The sequence below is a fragment of the Dipodomys spectabilis genome, unplaced genomic scaffold, assembly GCF_019054845.1.
Source record: "Dipodomys spectabilis isolate Male_0828 unplaced genomic scaffold, ASM1905484v1 ptg000365l, whole genome shotgun sequence".
NCBI classification, from domain to species: Eukaryota; Metazoa; Chordata; class Mammalia; order Rodentia; family Heteromyidae; genus Dipodomys; species Dipodomys spectabilis.
The window spans coordinates 527,066-547,326 of NW_024871042.1; the positions used below are offsets into that span (position 1 = coordinate 527,066).

The following is a 20,261-nucleotide window of genomic DNA, read 5'->3' on the forward strand; positions in this document are numbered from 1 at the left end:
CGATACTTGGCTATACTTTTACTTCTTAGCAGCTCTCTCCAGTACTATTACGAATTCTTACAGAAGCATTTTCACTTACCTCTCAGTTTTTTATTTTTATTTTTTATTTTTTTGGGTCCGGTCTTGGGGCCTGAACTCTGGGCCTGGGCGCTGTCCCTCAGCTCTTCAGCTCAAGGCTAGCACTCTACCACTTGAGCCACAGCACCACTTCCGGCTTTTTTCTTTTTGATTATGTGGTGCTGAGGAATCAAACCCAGGGCCTCAGGCATGCAAGGCAAGCGCTCTACCACTGAGCCACCTTCCCAGCCCCCTTTCAGTTTTTTAAATTAAATAAACAAAAGTAAACAAAAACCAGGATATTGAGATGGGAATGGCTAATGATTCACTTTTTGCATATGGATTTTATTAGGGTTGGTGTGTATGTAGAAAATGCTTAGGTTGTCCTTAAATTCTAGGTATTGCTTTATTGATATCTAATATCTATCATTTTTTGTGGAAATGAGTTAGCATACATGTAAGTTAAAATAATGAATGGTGAAGAAAAACATCCAGGAGAATGACATTCAAGATTCTGAAAGTAATCCTGGTGGGTTGTTTTAGGTTGAGAATAGAAATTGCTAAGCATCAGAATCATAGTAACATGTAAGTATAATCACAAAGGTGTGAAGTGGTGTTCTGGATCACCTGAAAGGCCTTATCCTTTTTGCGAAGAGATGGATATGATCCTTGGTCTCAATATGCCACATCTACTGTAAACTTCTGAACCCTCCACCATCATTCAGGATGCATCTCTAAGGACTGAAGAAGTAGTGGATTTTATGGGAAAGAGAACCTGAGGATCCTTGCCTGGGATAAGTTATGGAAAGAAAATCTTGCAGGTATTCTTCTATATTTTACTTGGTTGTTGTACTTTGTCTAGATAAAAGAGTGCTTAGTGTGGGGGAATTGTGGGAGGTGGGAGGATTGAGGTAAAGTATAGGTCTTTACTAAAAATAATTAGGAAAGACTATGAGCACCTTTCTTATTTTTTCCCCTATTTTTGTTCAGCCTTTCTTGTCATCTTCCTAATAAAAGAAATTTTATTAGAGTTCTTGAATTCTAGATTTATTTCTTCTATGAATAATAAGATTCACCAGGAACATTAGGTACAAAACATGCCGTTGTAATAGTATTAGCTTTCAGCATCTTTTAGAAACTAATGGAAGATGTTTAGGTCTGTCAATTGAATTTTGAACATTTTGAATAAATGCTGTAAAATCTTAGTTGTAATAATTTGTTGATTATCTCTTCTTTGCGTAGGTTAATTGGCTATTTAACCATTTGACACACTAATTTATTTCTCAAGACTGGCAATGTTTAACACAGCTATGAATTTTAATTAAGTGGTTAATTAACTAGAGCACTTTACATCTTGTCTTTCATTTCCTATTTTTTTCTTGACTAGGAGAGATTTAAGTATGCTAAGAGTTCAGATAAAGCCTTCCAAGACAGTCCAATTTTAGCTTAAAAATATTCAAAAGATTTATTTTTTCAAATGATTTCTAAGGGAATTTCTTGGAGAATTTCTAGGAGTTCTCTTACTTGAGATTTTAAAAATGGTATCTTCAGCTGTATTTGTGATTATTGGCAAAGAAATGTGTGTGGGTATGTAAGGGAAAGTTGTTTTTCCAAATTTAGAGCAGTTGGAGCTTACACCTGTAATAACCCAATTAAATCAAAGTAAACAAAGATTATGTCAGAATAAATTTGACTAAGGTAAATTTAAGTGAAATAAAAGAATATATTAGTAGTTTTCTTCCTTTTTCTTTGAAAAATAAGAAATGATGTTCTTACGAGAGAATTTTGTATTATTTTTTCTTCCTTTCTTTCCCCTAGTTTCATCCTTAGGAGAGGAGCCCTTTTATCTGATCTTGTTCTTCCAGTCCATTTTGAATCAAGAAAGTCCCATTGAAGACTTCTGTGAGAAGAAACTGTTTTGAAGAAAGAAAAAGAGATACTGTTTGGGAGAAGGCAAACAAGATCAAAGAACGACAGAAACATGCATTTTTGTTGTATAACATGGAGAAAACTTCTTAATGTGAACATAGAGAACTGAGAAGTGAGTAAATTAAAGAATGACTGCATTTTATGGGTTTTGATGGAAAAATGCTGGTCTGCTAATGTGGAAAAACAATTGGAGCTTCAAACTCAGAACTTTGTGTCTCTGCTGTGTGCAGTTATCATCAGCTCTGAACATTCAGACCTCCCTTTGTCCTCCATGAATGATGGCAATCTTAATTCTATTTCAGCAATGATTCCAAGATGAATGAAAATACATAGTGTCTGCCAAAACCTAAAAAAACTGCAGTCCATGTATTAATCCCTAGAGCTTTATAATGTACCCCTCTGGCATTTAAATTTTTGATAATGCTCCATCACCAACAGTTTTTGTCAATAAATTCTAATTTTTAAAAATGAAGTGTGATGATTCCTATCTGTATTGTGTTAAATCCCCAATTTGTTATCAATAGAAAGCTTAAATGATTCTGCAACTTAATAAGTGTGATTTTAAGCTTTTCGTTTTTTTTAAGACCTTACATTAGTGTGTATGTTAAAATAAGCCTTAAAATAGTACATACAGTGCAATGCAAAGGTTATTGATTTTTATATTAATTTAGTTAAATTTGCTATAAGCTTTTGCCGCAATCTCAAGTTTTGGAGAATAAGAATTTATGGTGTTATTTAGAAAACATCTCATGAATTGATTTGTGTAGATGTTTCATGAATTTTTATTTTTTAAGTATTTGATATATTCTGTTAGGCAGACTTTATGTATGTATATATGTATGTATGCATGTATGTGTGTGTGTATGTATGTATTTGTGGTGCTGGTACTGGGCTTGAACTCAGGGCCCCGTGCTTTTACTTGCCTTTTTTCCACTCAAGGCAGATGCTTTCGTCCTTCATTTCTGGTCCCCCCTGCACCCCTTGGTTAATTGGAGATAAGAGTTTTGTGGATATGTCTGCCCAGGCTAGTTTTGAACTTCAGTCCTTAGATTTCAGACTTCCTGATTGGTTAGGATTATAGACATGACCACTGGTCTAGCTCCGTTAGGTAGCTTTTGTTTGGAAAACAAGAGAAGGACTTCATACTTTTGAATTTAGAATTACTTCAGTTCTTCAGGTTGCTATTGTAATTGGAATTCTGAACTTCGTTTCTTCTGTCTTCAGTCATCCTTAATTTTAAGAAGAAGTTTAAATTAGAATTTTTAGATTAGTGTGGCTCAAGTAAATAGATACCTGCCTAGAAAGTACAAGGTCTACAGGTCCATACACAAACAAGTTCCATATTGAATGTAATAGCTTAAAAAATATGTTCTTTCCTTATAAAGAATTTCATTGTGATATTTACATATAAACATATAACATATACTTCGATCAAATTGACCTTCTATTACTCTCTCTCTTTTTTTCTTTTTGCTGGTCCTGGGGTTTGAACTTGGTCTGGGCCCTGTCCCTGAGATTCTTTTTGTTTAGGGCTTGCACTCTACCAGTTGAGCCACGGCGCCACTTCTGGCTTTTTCTAAGTAATTCATTGGTGACAAGAGCCTCACAGACTTTCCTGCCCAGGCTGGCTTCAAACTGCTATCCTCCTATCTCAGCCTCCTGAATAGTTACTCTTTGTTACTTCTTGTCCCTCTCCCCTTTCTAAACAGTTTGTTTTCTTTTGTTTTATAGTGCTAGTCCTGAGGCTGAACTCGCAGCCTGGGTGCTGACCCTGAGCATTTTTGCTCAATGCTAGCGTTTTTACCACTCAAGTCAAAGCTTCACTCACTCTGGCTTTTTTGCTAGTTAATTGGAATTAAGAATCTTGCCGACTTTCCTGACTGGACTGGCTTTGTACTGTGATCCTCAGATTGTAGTCTCCTGAGTAGCTAGGATTACTTGCCTGAGCCACCATTGCCCAGCTTGTAGTGCTTCCTATTATGCTATTTTCATACTCTTCAAGTAACTGTTCAATAATTATTAAAAATATACAGAATATAGCTTATATTCCATTTCATAACTTTGTAATTTATTAGTTGCAGAAAAATGCTTTTTGAGGTCAGTAAGTTGCATAATTTGCTATTCCTGTGATATGAATGAAAGAAAATTGAACATTGATTGTGATCCCTGGGACCATCAAGATAGAAGAAGCCACCCATGTCTACAAGATTAATATGGATATTTGAAATGTAATAAAAATTCTTACAGAAAGTAGTTTCAATTTAACCTGCTTTCTCAATTTGCTTTTGAAGACACAAAATTGCCCCAGAAAATTTGAATTTACTTGTATACATACTTTCTAGTTTTTTTCTCCATGGTCCTTAGAAATAACAGGCAAGAGAACAACATTTATCCACTAGACAGGGGAAAAAGATCAGTATCATTTAAATACTATACTAGTGAACATTCTGACTATACCAGGTACTAAATTGGTCAGCAGCATTAACTGTAAAAAGCTTGCTCAGATTAAAAAATGACTCACGCCTATAATCCTAGTTACTGAGATCTGAGGATCACAGTTCAAAGTCAGCCTGGGCAGGAAAGTCCATGAGACTCTTATCTTCAGTTAACTACCAGAAAATCAGAAGTGGTTCTGTTGCTCAAAATGGTAGAGTGCTAGCCTTGAATGAAAGAGTTCAGGGACAATGCCCAGTCCCTGAGTTCAAACCCCATGATGGACCAAAACAAAAAAAAAAATGAAAGTTGATATTTGTTTACTCAGATATATAATTAGGAGCTTGGACTTTATAAACATTAATGCCTGTCTTAGAAATATTGGTTATATAATACCTGAAGAGTAGAGATTTGATTTTAAATATGATATTTAATTTACCAACGAAATGGAATAATTTTGTCTCTGAGGAAAGATTAATATGAAGCATCTGTTCGAGGAGTTGAGCACTGCTTTAGTCAACTAAAACATTAGGACATTTTCTTTAAATCCTAATTATTGCTAGTAGATATCTGTGCTGGCCTGGACTTATTTATAGGGTATAAAATTTAAAATATAATCATTTCAAAATACCAGAAAGTGGCAATAGATTTGGAGGTGTCAAGAAATAACCAGATGTTATATTGAAGACATAATATTTATTTTGCTTTACATTTATTTTGTGATTTGCCCATGGAATTGTGGGTAAAATCAAGCACAGTTCATCAGGGGGAAAAATATTAGGCTTATTGGATAGTATTATACATTGAAGTGTGGAAGTATCTAAGATAAACACAAAGTTAGGAGAAAAATCCATCAAAAATCAGATTCGATATGTAGGCTTTCCTGAATAGGTAACTTAAAAAAATACGTTATTCTAGAAAATCCAGTATATAGTTAAGATCTGAGTGTATGATACTAAGATATAGTTTATTAGCTTTTGTTTGTAACTCTTTGGGTCAATACTGAGCTCATTATCTTCATTTCAAACCTGATCACCCTTCACTCCTAGTTTTTGGGAATGACTTCATCTATTCAGCTGTTTCAGTTCCTTATTACTACACAGTATGAGTTATATCCAGGAGGCCCTAAATCATTCATTATAGTGTTTTGACTTCTGTTCTCCTATCTGTACTACTCTTGGCATAAACATTTCTTATTAAGACTGTAAAGGCAGCTTCATTCATCTAAACTGTATTGCCTAATGTATATAGTTCTCAGTTTCATAGAAAACCTGATCATACTACCCTTTGTTTTGGCTCAGTGAAGAAAAACAAAATGGAAGTTTGCTGAGGAAAAATGATACAGAAAAGGAAAGGGAGCAAATAAAATTTTGGCTCTCCCTTTCTCTTAAAATTGTTTTTTTATATAAAGGACTTTTATTACCCTGAAAGATCTTTGAAAGCATATTAATTTTGGTTTAGTTATCTGTTCCCTCCTCCATCCTTATTATTGATGATCTCTAGCATGTTCAAACATTTTTGCACCTCTCAGTTTTCTAAAGAAAAAAATGAGCACAATCATTCATTAGAATTATTATGAAGAGATTACATGCATGATATTGCTTAGTAACTTGGTCTGGTACATAGTGTTAGCTGCTGTTATAACTGTTGACCTTCACCTCTTTCCATTGTCCTTCCTATTTATGTAAGATTATTCAAAGCACTTCTTGTATTTATTTTACTTTACTTGTTTGTTAACTGTTGCCTTTCCCACTATGTTGAAAACTTACTTTGAATATATAAGCTGTCTTATTTTTTATTATATTTCCTGTGATTGATATTTCATCAAATGATTTGTAGGAAATAGTATGTATGAGACTAATTCTTATAGGTTTTGAGAGATTGTAAAATTTCAAGATGCCCTTAAAAATTATTCTGTACTTTGGATTCCTGAAGAACTTTTTTTTTTTTTTTTTTGTCGTGGGGCTTAAACTCAAGGCCTAGGTTCTGTCCTGAGTGTTGTTGCTCAGTGCCACTGGTGTTTTGGGGGTTAATTGGAGATAAGAGTCTCCTGGACTTTTCTGCCCAAGCTGGCTTTTAACTGCAGCTCTCAGATCTCAGCCTCCTGAGTAGCTAGGATTATAGGCATGAGCCACTGATTCCTGGCTCTGAAGAAAAGCAGTTTGTTTTACTGGTCTTTGTGAGAATGGTATTCTTTGTTGAGTGCTTAATAGATGGTGAGTGTGTTGGTCAATTTGAACAAAAATTGGAATGTAAATATGAATGCCATTATTAATTATGGAAGGTACTATTTTCATGTGCAGTTGAGAATATATAAATTCTATGTTACATACCTTCAATCCCATCATTTAAAAACATTTTCAGGTTTTTTTGTATGCTTGCTTGATTCTTTACCCTTCTTCCATATGTATTTTTCCTCAGCAGACTTCTCTTTTGCTTCTCATTCTTAGACAAAACAAGGGAAGGTGGATGCTTCTTATCTGAAATGACTTGATTTTATGATTGATAGCTGACGAGTTCTAGAAAAGAACAAGTGAACTACTGGAACAAAGTCAGAACTTAGGTTTCTATATGTAGAAGATACAAATTTTTCTTTATAACTGCCAGTTAAAATTGGAATTAGGTGCTTCACCAAATTGTCCCTTATCACGTGAAATTGTTGTTGTTGTTTTTTTTTTTTTCTAGATGAGGTAATATATTCTTTCACTCTTCTATTTAGATGTATCTTACCCTGAAATCAGGAAAAAAGAACTTAGTAATGCTTTATTATTTACAAATTCAAGTTTTTAACAGCAGCCTATAAACAAATACCCTTCCTTCTTTTCATCATTTTGCAAGTAGATTATTTGTTCTTGACTCTCTCTGAAGCAATTAGTTCATCTTTCAATTCTACTACTTTCTCACCTATAGAGATTAGTTTTGATATCCAAATTCCAACTTGGTCCTTATGAAGATCTTTGTGGAAGTTATTCATGTAGAGTTCCAGAGATTTGTAATTTCTTACTCCTACCCCCACACAACTGTACACATAATTCAACCAACGTTACTGTCCAAGACAGCAGTCCTTCTACCTTCAAACTTTGATTAAAAAAATCTTGTTAAATGATTTTTTTGTATGGTGAATTTTTAGTTTCCAGAAATAGTTCAAGGTGAATATTCCATTTGGTAATGCTTTTTAGTTGAATTATTAATCTCTTTAAAAAATTGCCCATCACTACTAGATTATTTCTTGAAATAGGCTCTCTAAATTTAGCTTTTATATTTTTTGCTTATCATTTTTATTATTAAAGTAAAAAATATGTCTATTTATTGCTTCTGTGTAGAAAATAATCTACTCATAAATAGAAAACAGCTGCTTATTCATCAAGACTTTTGTTGTTGTTGTTTAAGTCTGGGACTTGAATTTCATACCTTATATTTTCACGCTAGCACTCTACCAGCTGAGCCACACCTCCACCTAACATTTTTTTAAAGCTCTTCTAGTTATATCTTTCAAGTATTTGAGTTTCACAGTTGAATGAATGAAATAAAATTTCTAATGTCTACAAGTCTTTAAATTATTAAACTAAACAGTCCTGAGTAGGACTATAGGGACAAAGGGTAAAGGGATATGGTAGGGAGGACTTTATAGAAGAGATAGCTATTATTGAAGAGATAACTAAGCCAAGATTTAAGAGTCACTTTGGGAGAGTGCATTGGTGGAGTGCCAGGAAGTAGAAAAAAAAGTTTAAGTTTTAAAGATCTATAGGGTTCTAAAACTCTGAAGGCACTTCTAAAGGTATGTGCAGCTTTTTACGGGGAAGAGGCAGGCAAAGCAGCTGCAGGGGTCAGAGACTAATCACCTAATAAGGGTTCTCAGACCAGTACTTTATCATTTATATGTGAAATTCTCCTTTATATACAAATCCTGACTTTGTAAGTCTAGATTGGACTACATATATTCAGTAGATGATGTTCCATGTTATGCTGAGGATGCCGGTTCACTGACCACATTTTGAAACATTTATAGACTATTATGAGGCTTTTGCTTTTATTCTGTGGGGGACTGAAGTAATGTTATGATCAACTATGATTTTACTTACTTTATTTTGGACTGGTGTTTGAACTCAAGGCCTTGAAGTTGCTAGGCAGGCTTTATCACTTGAGCCATACCTTTACCCCTCAAGTTTTCAATTTAAAAAATTTTGTTTACGTAAAGACACACACACACACACACACACACACACACACACACACACACACACACACACACACACACACACACCATTTAAAGAATTGAACTGTGGCTATGGGATACTGGGAATAACCTTTGTTGGAGGTAAGAAATATCTAGAGAGTAAAAAGCTCTGTTTTTATTTTTAATTGTGGAAGGGGAGGTATTGCAGCCTAAGTAATTTTGTATGCTTCCTAAGATTGCGATTTTGCTAATTGGCAAATAAAGTTCATTGAGTTAGGGCTGAGAAGACTGATATCTTTGTATGTGTGGTTAGTAAGGGAAAAATATATGGTACAGTTGTAAATGACTAAATCATCATATCTGGAAAGTAGGCATAGATACTGGGGACTCATTATGTCAGCTTATTTCAAGCTTATTTGCCAAGCTGCCTGCGAATGCTTAGTATACTAGAAGGGGTAAAATGAGATCTTTCCTAAAGGACACTGTAGTGTCCATGGGCATATGGTTCCAAGGAGATCACTACTGAGGAAAAACCACGTATGCTCAGGATGCATAGATTTCAGTACTTTGAGATGCCTCAAATTCACTTATATCATACATACAATAGGACCATCCATAACCTTAAATGAAATTATTGTCACAGAAATTGCTGTGGTACACATTAGTACTGCTCACCAAAAGCTAGAACTTATTTTACCCTTATCTCAAATATGCAGATACTTGTTTCATTTTTTTCCCAGAATGCTGTCCAACTTCCACTAAAGACATGTCACCTTTCAAAATGTTCACTTTATCATTTGGCTTAGGAGGGTAATGTAACCTTTACCTTGCTTTGTTTGCTTTTTGGGAAGCATATTTTCACAAAATTAAAGGTAGGAAAGCACTCAGCAGATTGCACAACAATTCAAACACAACTGATAACGTGAGATTCGGGCTTTTCACCAACTGAGCTGAGATGCATGTGTGGGGATTAAGTTTTGTTTGAGGGGCTTCTTTTTAACTTTTTGACCCTATTTGGTCAAAATCATGTATATTCAATCTGTGAATTTAGCAGGATTACTTTGTGGTTTAATGTGATCTTCCCAATAAAGCTACCCAGGTGGAAGTAATTTCTGGAGACTACACAGTAGGCAACATTCAGCAAGACTTAGAAGGCTGAAAAGGGTGGAGAGGAATTCTACAAGCAGATATTGGAAGATTTGAGAGGAGAGATGCTCATCTCAGACACTTAGCATGCCAAGTGCTAAGTAGATACTTTGCTGCAGCAATAGCTCAAAGAAGGTTTGTTGGTGGAAGTGGAGGCTATAGAAATAATAGAAATAATAGAGTGAGTCTGAGCACAAGAAGTCTTGGCCTTATATAGTCCTTTATCTTATGGGTAACAAGGTAGGAGGGCATCAGTTAAAGTAATTTGTTTGCCTTTTGCATTTCAAAGGTAGCATTCTGGTACTAGTGTGTCTCCCAACTTGAGACTTGAAGCCCAAGCTTCCAGTATTGGAAGACAATCCAGTTTAGTGTTCTAATTCCAAGTATGCATCAAACTCAAACTTCCACAGGAGTCATGCAGGTAAGATAGCTGTAGGAAGTGGCAACGTCTTTAATGCTTAGAGGATTCTATATTGAAAGGGAATGCAATTGTGTTTTCTTCACCCCATCAAGGAATTCACAGTTAAACATTTAAATATACCATAGTCATACCAAATACAACATTCTTAAGTTTGGAACCTGGTTAAAACCAGGGCAGTTGCACTGTGACAGGAAAGTTAACTGAGGAATTGGCACTTCTGTCGTGACAGACTGGATGGTTGTATTGCCCATTAATGGTGATAAGATACAGGCAATCACACACCTGTGGGGAGAAGTGACAACTAATTTTGACATATTGGGTGCTAGTTCAAGGATGAGACAGGGAATGCGGCCTCAGAAGGGGGTGAGGAAAATATGGTGAAAGAAGAGAACTGAGGACACTGAAGATAGAACCCCAAACTGTTCTATCCTTTACAAATGGTTGATGACAGCAGACCACTGGTGGCTTGCACCTGTAATAGTAGCTTCTTAGGAGGCTGAGATCTGAGGATCATGAGACTTACTTCCTTTTAACTCCCAAAAGTCAGGAGTGGAACTGAAGCTCAACTGGTAGAGCTCAAGTCTTGAGCACAAAGGCTCAAGGCTCAAGGACACCAGGCCCTGAACCTGAATTCACACACACACACACACACACACACACACACACACACACACACACACACACACACACACACACACACACACACATGTTGATAAAAAGGATTGTAGATATAGCTCATTGTCATAACCCTTGCCTAATATTCAAGGTCCTGGGTTTGATCTTAGCACTGTAGAAAAATACTGGTGAGAGGATCAACAGAAAATTGTTTATAGCGAAGAGCCTAGTGGGTTGGTATTCTGGAAACAAGAAAAGAAAATTGGCTTTGACCAGATGCTACAAAGAAGTGCAGGAACAGAATACAGATTTAGTACTGATGAAAGTGTTGAGAGTGTTACACTGAGGTCAGAAAACTTGGCTTGTAAGGTATTGGGAGAGGACAAAGTGAAGGCAATGATTTCTCTCAGGAGAATTATTGTCTGCCTTTTTTGACTTATTAAACATACTTTCTCAAAGTTCATTTCCTGACTGAACAGCCTATTTATAGGTTACCTTTCTGAGAACAGTTCTACATGCGATAAATTAATTTTTAACCTAAGTATGCGGACAAAAGCCATAAGAAAATAAAAAGGTAGATGTGATTATTTTAAAACTAAAATATGCCATGCCAACGCTTACTTAGAAATTATGAATTTATATTTGTAGATTTACCTATTCTCAGTTAGAGTTGTCTACTACATTAAACTTCAAGGAAATATTTTCTGTACATTGTTGGAGAAAAATATGCATTAATTTTCTTGCCTTAACTATGAGATCGTGTTTTAATCATTCTAGAAGTTATCCAACACAAGAAAATATTTTCTTTCACTATTTAAAAATGAACATAAGGAGGGGGTAACAATGTTTGACAAGAAATGTACTCATTACTGATGTAACTGTAATCTCTCTGTACACGTATTTACAAGAAAATAAAATTTTTGAAAAGTGAACATAAGCATTGGAAGCTTTTATTTCATGAGTGACTTATTATACTTATAGTCTTTGCAATGCTGCCCTCTAGTGATAGTTTTCCAGAATTCTTTAATTGTTGAAAAATCTGTCGAAAAGTGCTTTTGCATTAGCCTGTGTTGTTTGATCTTTTAAAAAAATGTTGTTTGTGCTCCTACTTATGTATTTTTCTTTATGTTGGATTTGTTATTTTCCTTTACTGGCATTAGGAAAGATCAAGAGTTTTGGAATCCAGATGCCTCCACCTATCTGCCTATGCATTAGGCACATTAACTGAGAAGTGCCAGGCACCGCTGGTTGCTCATACCTGTAATTCTGACTACTTAGGAGGCTGAGATTTGAGGATTATGGCTCAAAGCCAGCCTGGTCAGCAAAGTCCCTGAGACTCTGATATCCAATTAACCACCAAAAAACTGAAATGTGTGGCTTGTGCTAGCCTTGAGCACAAAATCTCAGTGACAGCACCCAAAACCAGAGTTCAAGCCCCAATACTAGCACTAGAGGAGATCATTTATTTGAGTGACACTCAGTAAAGCACAGACATACAAAAATAAATTGTGCCTGCAAGTACTTTCTTACAAATTGTCAGTTTTATTCAGTTAAATAATTATTGGTTCATGTCTGTAATACTAACTACTCTGGAGGCAGAAATCAAGAGGACTAAGTTTCAGAGTTGGACTCTTATTCCGATTACTTTTGAGGCATAAAGATTGTGGTCCAGACAAGCTGGGCAAAATACTTGAGATCCTATTTAAAAAAATAAAGAAAAGCTGGGAACATGGCTCAAGTGGTAGGAACCCCCAGCTAGCAAGCTAAATCACTACTGACTTTAAATTCCAGTACCACCAAAAATTATTAGCAATCATTATGTGTAGAATTTTCTTATAATGTTTAATTTTACTCATATGATTAAAGTCCATTTCATAACTGTCAACTTTATGTTTTCTCTTTTTGTGCATTAAATTAGATTGGAGGTGTATTTTGTTGTTTTAGGATTGAAATTTGAGTTCTGTTTTCTGCTCTGAGGAAATAATTTTACTTATTTGTATCTTTCAGGGTTTTCTAACAATTTAGTGCTCTCATTTGTTTTCCTTTTCTGTGAAAGTTTAATTGCTTTAAATTTGATTTTAGTTATAGCTTCTATGAAATGCTACATGGTTTGACAAATATGTTGCTTGCTATGTGCTTAGTTTTCAATAAAATGTAGCTGTGGTTTCCTTATTGAACTAAAAGCTACCTAGAAGGGTGTTTTACAATTATGAAATAAGTGTGTTTTTAAAATACAGTTGTTAATTTCTACATTCACTATAATGCAATTAAAGAATAAGACATTCATATATTTTAGGTTTTGTTGAGTTTTTTCCTCGCAATTAATATGAATACTTAAAATGTTCTCTAAGCACTGAAAAACATATATATTGATATGTAGGCTATATATTGATATATTGGCTTCAATGAATGTATTATTTATTATTCAGATACCTTACATTATTGACCATTTCACCTATCCTGTGTATATGAGCACTATATTAAATTTTCACATTACTGTTGTGTTTGTCATTTTTCTCATTGTTTCTAACATGTTTTAGCGACAAATTATTTGATTTTTAAGTTTGTTATCCATATCTTTGTAGTGGATTCTATTACACTTCATCAGTTAATATTTCAATAAATATTGCTGGTCATTTGGATATCAAAATCGAAAACATAAAAGAAATGTCATCCTATTTCCTACCATGAACATTCGGTTGAAGATCTAAAAAATGAAAAGTGAAACAATAAAGATTGTAGTGGACAAAAGATTATATCCATTATTTTGAATTAGGAAAGTTATTTGTAACTGAGTTTTAAGACAATAAGCTCATTGTTCCCAGCAAGTACAGAGATTACTGCCATTACTTGCAGTGCTCTCCCCAAAGAAACGGAGCATGGAAAGTATTTCTTAAATAGGATAAAGAATAAAGGAAAGGATTTATAAATTCTGAAGTATTAATGAGACTTCTGTCATCAAAGAGACCTAGAAAAGAGATAAAAGTAAACCAAAGAACAGAAGAATACTTGTACTTGAGACATAGCTTGTATCTGGATTTTATTAATATCTATAAATCAATTTGATTAAAAGACAACAGAAAAAAACTTGGAAACAGACTTGAACAGGTACTTCACAAAGAGAATACTCAGAATGCTAATCAATTGAAGAACTTTATTATTCACCAAAGAACTACTAATTAAAACTTTAGTGGGATGATATTACAGTACTCAACAAAGTGATAAAATCAAAATGATAGGCGATAATGTCAACAAAATTTGAAATGCAATGAATCTTTTGCTTCTGGTAGAAGTGTAAATTGGAAAAATTGAAAAACAATTGAAAATTGTTTAGCATATCTTAATAAAAGTTGTGTGTGTGGCTGGGCACTGGTGGCTCATGCCTGTAATCCTAACTACCTAGGAGGATAAGATCTGAGGATTGTGGTTCAAAGCTAGTCAAGGCAGGAAAGTCTGTGAGACTCTTATCTCCAATTAACCATCAGAAAACCAGAAGTGGTACTGTGACTCAAAGTGGTAGAGCTCTATCCTTGAGTGAAAAAGCTCAGGGATAGCACCCAGGTCCCCTGAGTTCAGGCCCCACGACTGCCAACAACAAATGTGTGTTTGTGTGTTTGTTTCCGGTGTATGCATACATACACAATCAGCAATTTTAGTACCAGTTCATATAAATATCCATGAAAAGTACAATTGAGTTTAGAGTAGCAATATTTGTATTAGTAAAAACTTAGAAATAAAATGTCTATTGTTAGTACAATGAATAGATTGTATTACATTCGAGCCAATACTGTATAGCAATGAAATCCACAAATTACAGCTTCTTGCAACAATAGAGATAAAATACACACAAAGCAAGCACAAAGACCATGCAAGATACGATTCTACATGTGTAAAATTCAAAAGCAGGCAAAATTAGGATTTAGACTGTCAGAGTGACTACTTTTGTGGAGGAGGAAGGAGTAATAATTGAGAAAGAGTACTAAGGATTTTTATCTTAGTAATATTGAATTTCTTAGCATGAGTGAGTTGCATGGGTATATGGACTTGAGAATAATTCATTGCGTCATATAATTTAAGATTTATAGCCGGGCACCAGTGGCTCATGCCTATAATCCTAGCTACTCAGGAGGCTGAGATCTGAGGTTTGTGGTTCAAAGCTAGCCTGGGCCGGAAACTCTGTGAAACTCTTACCAGAAAACTGGAAGTGGCACTGAGGCTCAAGTAGTAGAGTGTTAGCCTTCAGCTGAAGAGCTGAGGGACAGCATTCAAACCCCCATGACTGACAAAAACAACAAACAAAAAACTTCTGCATATATGTCATACTTCAGTAAGAAGTTCAAATGATAGGAATCAAAATGTTTCTTTAGAACCTCTGAGGCCACAATTTCATCACCTAATAGAGATGTAAAAAAATCCTCTGGCCTTCTCACCCCAAATCCCACCTGTTATCTATTCTGCTGTATATGGCACGGTACACTAAAAATACCCTATAGTATAAATAATATGCATTCTCACACTGAAAATGGTTGCTAAATATTCAGGGTTTTCCTTTGAAGTATATTAGTTGGTATTTTGCATGTAGCCACATGCAAAAATTTAAAATATTTCACTGAAAGAAGTTGGACACAAAGCCCACTACTGAAAAGACTTCAGTTTTTGTAATTAGTCATTTGAATTCAGTGAATTTGTTTATAAAATTTATTTTTAGCCAGGTGCTGGTGCTGGTGGTCTGTAACCCTAATGTAATGTAATGTAATATGTGAAAAGTTTAAAAAATAACCCGTAGTTTGCAAGAAGATAAAAACAAGAAATAAACCTTTCAGAAATGTATTTTTCACTCTGTATTGTTGTTGTTTGTTTTGTCTTTTCTTTTTTGGTCCTGGGGATTGAACCCAGAATGTTGTACTTGCTAGGCAAGCGCTTTGCCACTGACCTACTTACCATCCCTAAAAATGTATTTGTTAAACAAAATTTCTCCTCCTATGCTAGCATTACTAGTAGAGGTTGGTATGAAATTTACATATTGTTTCTGAAAGTCAGATTCATTGAACGAAAAGGTTGAAAGGGTGCTGGCCCAGAGATTCAGGGAGGTAAATGCCTAGGCACTCTTGGGCTGATGCTTATTTCCCTGTGTATTCTAGAGTTGGGGATTTTTTAATACTTCTTCAACCCTAAGATTATTATTTCCTTTAACACAATGCCTCTAGTGATGATATATGGAAAAATTATTAGGAATTTATCATTACTGGACTCAAGCATAATTTGAGAGTTACATATCTTTCCATGTTAGTGGTGAGATGGAGAGGTTCTGGAAGATACTGTCAGTGAGTTAACAGCTTTTATTTTTTAATGGGTATAATTATGTGTAAAAGTCTGTTGGGTTTCTAATATTATTTAAAAATTATGTTAATTTTATTGATAGAATTATAATTTAAATGAGTTGTCTTTTCCAACTTTACTATGTATAAAAATTACTCAAAGCTTCCTAAATGCAAGATTTCTTGAGCACTTTTAGCAGGAATTTTTACTGGTTTTGTGGAATACATTTGGTGAAACTGCTTTAAAGAAAAAAAAGTAGGAGCTGGTTAGTAATTTGTGAAGCAGGAAATTAAAATATGTAAGTCATTACCATTTCTGCCAAGAAACATGAATTAGTTTGATATGAGTTTTTCTATTATTATTCTTTGAAATATTTCAAGTGATTAACCTAGATTTGAAAATTTCTTTCAATTTCTTTGTTTATTCTATCCTGTCTTTCCAGGCTACCTCCCATTTTCCTTGCTTTCTTCAGTAAAGAAGTATTTCCTATTAGTCATCCACTGTGCTAGAAATCTGGAAGGAGTCCAATATGGAAACGAATTGGATCTAGCCTTGAAGTTCTTATTGCAGAGATTAAGAATAATTTTTTTAAAATGATAAACTGTATAACATACTGAATGATAATATAATTTGGAATAATGGAGAATTCACAAAACAACTTGCATATGTAGTAGCTTATGGCATACCCAAAAGAACAACATTTGCAAAGACACAGAGGCATTAGAGACTAGTTTTATAAGAGAACAAGGTGTGGGTAAGTGATGGAAAATAAAATTGATAAGACAGGTCAGGATAAGTGACCTTTATCTTTTGATTTAGTTGAGTTCTTAATAAACCAAGGAAGTTCTGGTGCATGTTATGAAGAGAGAATGAGTACTGGGGTATAGCTCAGGGAGAGTGTTTGCCCATCACATGCAAGGCCCCAAATTTCATCTTGCTTGGAGGGGACACTAACTAACTGGGTATGAGTTAGGAGAACTTACTTTGACTAAAATTAGGAATTAAAGATAACTAAGGGAAGTGCTGAGGAAGATAAAGAATATGAGATACTCTGAATTCTCTGTTTCTCATTTGTGTTTGAATGAACAAAGACCTTTCAATTTTCCAGCCTCTTTACAGGCAGTGTTCTTTCTATTGTCCTCTTAGCACAGGACCACTTCCTCACTTCTCAGTCAGGTTACATTTCTTTGTATTTTTTCCTCACCCCTGTGTAAGTAAAGCAGTATGAAGTAGCCTGCATCAAAAGCCTACATGAGCCTACATGGCTCACGGATTCTTTAGGAATTGAAACAAAAAAACCAGTTATGTTCAAGGGTTCATGTGTAGAAGTCTTCATATTATGATATTACTGTTAATGGTGAAAAATGGGAGATGGCCTACATGGGTCTCAAAGGGGAATTCATTAAGCAATTTGCTGGATAGGAAAATTAGGGAAAGTCTGGAATATAACAGAGACCCAGCAATGATCCCATGTTTTAAAGAAGATCAAGCTTTATTTATTGATTACCTGAGAATGTTTCAGGTCAACTGAAAGTTCTACTTCATGTGTCATTCAGAGAAACAGGTTCTTTCCATCATATTGCTCTTTCTTGTGGGATATCAATGCTGTAATCTCAGTTGCCACATCAGCATTTTGGCTCTGTTGAAAATTATTGAGAAGATCACTTATGATGACATGGATATTTTGTCTTTTACTTCACTAGCATTTGAAACTGCTGAAAACTTTGTTTTTTAAAGTTTCTTTTGCATGGATGCCTGTTAACTTCTCTCCTGTCACTCTGTTCACTCTTTCATTTACCTTGTCCTTCCTCTATACTTACCGATAAAGGTTGGAGCCCGCCGGTGTTCTGTCTTCATTTACATGTACTCTCTCGATGATTTTACCTGCACCACCAATAAGACTTCTTCCAAATCTGCATTTCTATTTTTTTTGTGTGTGTTGGGCATGTAATTCTACAGGGAATTCAAATTTAATATATGCAAGACAGACATCATATTCTTTCCTAGACTAGCTCTCCCACCTGTACTGCCTCTCAGAGCTGCCTTTACCAGCAAACCTTCTTCAGCAATTTTTTTTTCTATCAGTTATGGGGGTTGAATTCAGGGCCTACACACTGTTCCTGAGCTTTTTCACTCAAGGCTAGCACTCCACCACTTTGAGTCACAGGGCCACTTCTGGTTTTCTGGTGGTTAAGTGGAGATGAGTCTCAAGGACTTCCTGCTCAGGCTGGCTTTGAACTACAATCCTCCAGTCTCAGTCTCCTGAGTAGCCAGGATTACAGATGTGAGCCACTAGCACTCAGCTCCTCAGCAATTTTTTGTCTTTCCTCCTCTAGTAATACTGCAATATTTTGTAAATATACCTCTTGAGTGATATTCCTGGCGTTTCTTCATTGCTACAGTCTTAGTTCAGCCAAGATTATTTTAAGAACTTTCTCAGGGATCTTTGTTTTGGTTTAGGCTTCCTTCCAAGCCTACATATTAATTACATAGTTCAGGGATTTTTTTCTTCTGTTACTAGATGATCACTGGCTATATGTTTAATTGCATAATATCTAGCACTGAGCCAAGGGCAATTAAGTTGATAAATTATACTAATAATAGATGAAGAATACTTGTGAATTAGAGACAAACCAAGAATAGTAATTATATTAAATAATCATTACCATAATATCTCAAGGAAATTGGAAGAAAATTAAACCTACTTTAAGAGATAGGAAATAAAATACCAGAACTTATCAAAATTTTGGTTTTATGATATTTAACTTAATTCATTGTTTAAGTGGGAGAACTCAAGATGTTTGTTGCTTATATTAGCACTAAGCAAACAAAGCAAAAACAAATAGTCCTTATGTTAGTGCAACCTGGGCTCCTTTAAATTTGGCTAGACTTCTTTGGGCTCTGCCAAAGCTGCTGGAAACTGAAAGCCTAGTCTGACTGTTAACCTAGATTTCTCATGTCCTACCTGTTTCATTCTGTCTGTATTGGCTTTGGGATCTTCTGGTCTCTGGTTATTCTTCATACTTCCCCCTTACAGTTTCTTTGACTCTTGATTTTTTTTCTATTGTCTTCTGAAGTCTGGGTGAGAAACTTTATTCTCTCTTCATTGATGAAGAGAATTACTTGGTAGGAGAAGGATATTTGAACATAGTATTCTTTACAAAGTGGACATATATAAAAACTACTGTGCTAGAAAGAAACAGTTTGCCCAAGTTTTCAAACACATTTCCTTCTTCAATGTAGCATTTATTTTACTTTTATGTAGTGAGAAAGATCTTAACTCTATTTTACAAATGAGGAAGCTGAGGCCTAGAAAAATTAAATGCTAGATTTTTTTTTATTCTTTTAGAAAAGGAGGCAATACAAATAGATAGAACACAACACATATAGAGATGCTCATTCATTTTATCTATTTACTTATTTATTGTCTTTTCTTTTTTGGTGTTAGGGAATTGGGATTTAATTTTTGAGGCCCATCTCAAAAAATATACTTTGTAGCTCAGATTGGCTTCAAACTTGCTATCTTCTTGTGTTGGCTTTGTTATGACTGGATTACAGGTATGTATCACCATACTCAGTTGAAATGTTCTTTTATTTTGTCAGTCCTGGGACTTTAACTCTGGGCCTGGGCACTGTCCCTGAGCTCTTCAGCTTAAAGCAAGTGCTCTACCACTTGAGCCACAGCACCACTTCTGGTTTTCTGGTGGTTTTATTGGAGACAAGAGTCTCACAGACTTTCCTGCCTGGGCTGGCTTGGAACCTTGATACTCAGATCTCAGCCCCCTGAGTAGCTACGATTATAGGTGTGAGCCACCAGTGCCCAGCTGAACTCTTCTTTTAAATAACATTAAGCCATAAAATAATATCCATAATGTGTGAGTTTTCATTATGGAGGTAAAGGAATATCAGATTCATCACCCAGTTTTATGACTGTGCAAGTAATAGAAACTCTCAGAACTAGATTGAATTACCTATAGAATTCCAAGGTGTCTCTCTCTCTCTCTCTCTCTAATTTAGGATTGTTAATTCTCTCTCTCTTTATTGTGTTTATATTTAAGTAACTACTACAGGCTTACAAACCTTCTGCAAATTTTGACCTTTCCATTTCAGTTACATTGTTATGTTACAGCTTGTTATGTGATACTGGTGTGATACTGTAGAGTC

The 20,261-nt window shown here is 35.0% G+C and overlaps 1 protein-coding gene across 1 annotated transcript in view; it reads left to right on the plus strand.

Annotated features, from left to right (window-relative positions):
* Positions 1 to 20,261, plus strand: part of Macrod2 (mono-ADP ribosylhydrolase 2) — a 1,713,649-nt gene that overhangs the window by 27,225 nt on the left and 1,666,163 nt on the right. The window lies entirely within an intron of this gene.